At 37.9% G+C, this 4,525-nt stretch overlaps 1 protein-coding gene across 1 annotated transcript in view; it reads left to right on the top strand.

Moving 5' to 3' along the window:
- The window catches only part of EFCAB5 (EF-hand calcium binding domain 5), a 119,723-nt gene that overhangs the window by 57,148 nt on the left and 58,050 nt on the right, over positions 1 to 4,525 (top strand). The window lies entirely within an intron of this gene.

Here is a 4,525-nt window from a genome sequence, read left to right as displayed (position 1 = left end):
GAACAAATTTGGTTACCAGTACAAATTTGGCTACTGCTGTGCCTGGGGCAGAGGAGGAAATCATTGACTGTGAACTCTGCTAAAACTTCAGGAAGACTCCACTCAGAAACAATTCAAGTGCTTGAACCATTTGTCTCTATTATAAGATCTTATAGTCAGGTGTAGATCAAGAATGTAACATTCTTGACCTATCAAATTAGCTGAAACAAGGAAGACAATATACACTGATGGTGAGGCTGAGAAAAAAATATGCTCATACATTAGTGGTGGGAGCACAAAAGGGTACAAGCCTGCGTCAAAACCTACCCAAAATACAGATGCATTTACCTTCTAAGCTAGCAATCCCATTTTAGAGAATTTATTCAAACAGAGATCAAGAGAATTGACCCAGAGTATAGATGTTTCAGACTTTACACTTTCAAAAGAAAAGAAAATCATAGACACAGAATACCTTACTGTAATATCAAGAGACAGAAAACAAAAAATACCCATCCCTACACTCTAATGATTAAATGTAGCCAGTTCATGAAAATAGATGGTCTTATATGCCATACATTGAAAAAAAACTGCACCCAATTTTTAGAACTATTAATTTACAGGCAACATTCTATGATTGCTGCTATTCCATACTATGAGGTAAAAAGTTTGCCCTATATAATGCTAATGTGATCTAGAGGGGGAAATTGCTCCAAAAATATCTAGTTCTACTGGTGTTGTATGGTGTTAGGGACTGTACTGATCATATCTCTCTCTGCAGCACAGCCTGTAGAATAGCACTAACATGAAACTGCTTTATCTAAGTGACAAACAAATGATATGGGAAAAAATTGCAGTCGATAATTTCATGCACATCAACTGATCCTTGGGAAAATCCAAGTAAAGAGCATGGTTTTAAATCATTTATCATCTTTTCCTTTGCAGTATATCTCTTCACACATTGCAGACTTTAAAAGTGAAATGTTTGAGGAACTCCTTAAGCACCTTTGCCACTGTGCAGATGAATTCCGGGAGGTCATAAAAACTGATATGCGGAGGCAGATGTTTGCTGAACTCTTCTTGTATTGTGACCGTGGGAAGGTAGGGTAAAACCTTAAAGCTATGCTTCTCAATCTATTTGTTGCAAAAGACCAATTTTTAAGTCGTTGCTGATGGTGATGTTTTTAATTTCCAATCTATTGTGGACTGCTACTCAGTGAAAATGGATTAGTAGGGGTGAAAAAGACATACGAAATACAATGCACATTTTTTTATTATCAGATTCAAATCTGATTTATTGTCTGTTACTTTCTCAAATTGCTACGAAATTTTCTAGATGCTATTCTCAATTTCTATACTTTTCCCATCAGAGACTTGTATCAGACTATAGACCACACCTTGCATGGCATGGCATTTCACAATGTATAACTTGTCTCTAAATCTCTTTCCCATTCTTAAGAATGCGTTGCTTAAGATTGTTTTTGCTTAAGATTGATTTTTTTTTCAGTGACTTCCTATAGAAAAGAGTTGCTCAGAATAGAAAGCCTACCACATTTTATTATGCTGCTTCTTAAAAACAGGAAAAGTTTATATCAAAAATGATTTCTAAGAACACTATTTTGGAGGTGTGCCAGGATATCAAATAGAATTGCAAAAATAGACACAAACTTTACTGATACATATTTGTTTGTGAACTTTGTTTGTATCCCCATATTCCAGAAAAAATTTAGGGAAGCTTACTAGAATAGATAAAATGCAACAAAGGAATATAAATTAAAAGTAGGGTGAAAAAAGTAAAAAATAAGAGAGAGGATACTAAATGAAGCTGGGAACAATGCTCCAAATGCATACTGTAATGACCTAAATATTTGTTCTGGGCTGTCTACAAGTTTGAATCTAACTTTCCTGTCAGTGTGTGAAAAGGGAAACATGACTAAACACTATTGAAAATGTTTATAAGATAAATACAAACTGGTGTTAAGTAGAGGTACAGAAACTTGGGATTCAGAATCAGGAGTTTCTCCCATTAAAGGGGCCCTATGTGTTGAAGTGAACATCCTTTATGATGGACGTATAATAAATGAAACAATTACTTTCTTAGGGCAGTTTCTCATAACCACCTTAAGTGTAGGCAAATGATGCCACACCTGACTACAAATGAGAAAAAACAATTCTTAAAGAGTCAATATATTGCAATCTAGGTTCTCAGATCTCTGCTAATTTGGCTTAAGTCAAGAATATATTTTATAAAATCTGAAATGTCTATGTGTCTTTCAAGCAATCCTCCTTGAACACTGCTTCTTTTAAGAGAGTTTGTAATAGATCTTGGATGACATAAAGGTCAAGATTTTACTCCCTGGTAAATGCATGGACATCAACTATTCTCTCTTGGCCAATTTAATATCAACTCATGTGCCATAACAAACATAGTGGGATAATATTTGGAGAAATTAATTGAGGTTTTATTATGCCTTTTGCATTTCTCCCCTAGCATTCAAACAGTAGTTATGTGCTGATTTGTAGGGACGGTAGATACAGTCTAGAATAAAGACGTTAATTGCATTTCTGAATATTTTTAACAAGTAGCTGAGGCAAGAGTTCAAAAGCCTGTACTTTCACTTGAAAATCCTGGGACCTTGAGAAAAAGTGAAGAATCATAGAATAAGAAAGAAAGCAACATATGACATCAAAGTACTTTTTCTATCACTGGAAAATTGTGACCAGCTGTTAGGAGAAGGAGATTGGAGGAGATGTGACTAGAGGTTAGAGGTTGTTTGGGTCGCTAAGTCAGAGTTAATATCTGATCACTCACTCCTGAGCCCCAATCAGGGTTGAAGGTTGAAGGAAACATTATAAACACTCTTGAAAATATCAAGTAGGTTGAGGAGAAATTTAAGAACAGCATGGTTTGTGCTTCATTTCCTGGGTGTAGCTTAGAGAGTACAAGCTTCATAAAGCAGTTTTGAATCCAACATGACACTAAAGAGGAAGGCTAACCACTGCAGAAGGAGGGGACTAGGTGGGTGGGCTTGAGATTAGTCCCACTCCTGTGGCTAAAGGTGATGAGTGTTCCCACACACCTGTGTGTGAGGTGGAATGGGTATGCAGAAAAGATGGCAGTAAAAGTTTGGGGAGTATCCCCAGGAAGACACCTGGGATTAGAACAAGAAGAATCATGGCCATAAATAGCAAACACAAAAACAAAAACTTTCAAATGACTCAGTGGAATGAACTCCATATGGTTAGAGCCAACAGGTACTATGTCTGTCACTGAACTAAATACACCTTTCTCTGATGGTAGAAAGCTAAATAAGCCCCCAAAGAAAAATGGTCAAAGGATATGAACACATAATTTATGGAATCATTGTATGCTCAATAGATGAGCAAACATATTTTTAAATGATAATACCTATTGCTGATAGGGATAGAGGAAAAATATTTTCTCAAACATTTCTGGTGAAAATTTAATAGCTATAGTACTTTTGTAAAGCAATCTGTATATATCTATTTAAATAAAAATACATACATCCTTCAACCACATGATCCAATTCCTACAATTTTTATCCCAAAGAAATAAAAGCACCAGTAAATAGAAATCACATGTACAAGAATGATTTCAGTGACATTGTTTATACATGAAAGAAGGAGGGAGAGGGAAAGAGAGAGAGAAAGAGAAAGAGAGAAGGAAAGGGAGAGGAAGAGAGAGAGAGAGGAGAGAGAGAGAGAGAGAATGAGAGAGAGAGAGAAAAGAAGAATTGCGATTAAGGAAATGCTTGTCTGTAGGGGAATGTTTTAAAAATGATGGTACATTTACATCTCGGAATATCATGCGGCCTTCATAAAAATTGAATAGATAGTTAGAACCGGCAGTCCCCGTAGGGATCCCTTCAAGAGCCTCCCCTCCAAAGTTGTCTGCATTGAAATTACAACCAAATTATAAAATCATCAATGTGTAGAATCACCTGAAGTCTAGTCGATCATAACACCTATGTCTGATAATATAAAAGAGCCACATTGAAGCTATGGGAATGCCCAGGCACAGAAGTTGCAGCAAAACTGAGGCTGTATTGGCTGGATGGACCTTGTCTCCGTGAGATCCCACTTCACCCAAGCCACAAAGTGCCCGCAGCCCATTGACAAGCCCTCCTTTGGCTCTGTGGTTGTGCAGTCAGCGGTAACAGACCTTGGCTAGCGTAGCAAGTGCATTTCGAGGAAAACAGTTGTGGACAGACCACTGCTGCCTGTACAAGCTGCAATATCTCTTGAGGGGATTACAAGGGTCTGTATTGGCCTGACGGCCCTTGACTCTTTCAGTTCCTGCTCCATCTAATACACAAAGTGCCCACTGCACATTGATAGATAGTTGTCCCTGCCCTGGGGTGGTGCGTTTAGACACAGGGTGGGCAGCAGCTGACCTTGCTACAGGTGGAAACTTGTACAGAGAGCCACAGAGACAGCATTGGCATGTAAACTGACACTGCAGTGGCAGGGGGAAATTTACTCAGGGTTCCTGCACCACCCAACACACATATCACCCAGAGGTTCATCC

This window comes from Pteropus vampyrus, unplaced genomic scaffold (genome assembly GCF_000151845.1).
Source record: "Pteropus vampyrus isolate Shadow unplaced genomic scaffold, Pvam_2.0 Scaffold50, whole genome shotgun sequence".
NCBI lineage: Eukaryota > Metazoa > Chordata > Mammalia > Chiroptera > Pteropodidae > Pteropus > Pteropus vampyrus.
Note: the sequence above shows the minus strand (reverse complement) of the source record. Positions and strands in the feature narration are given on the sequence as shown.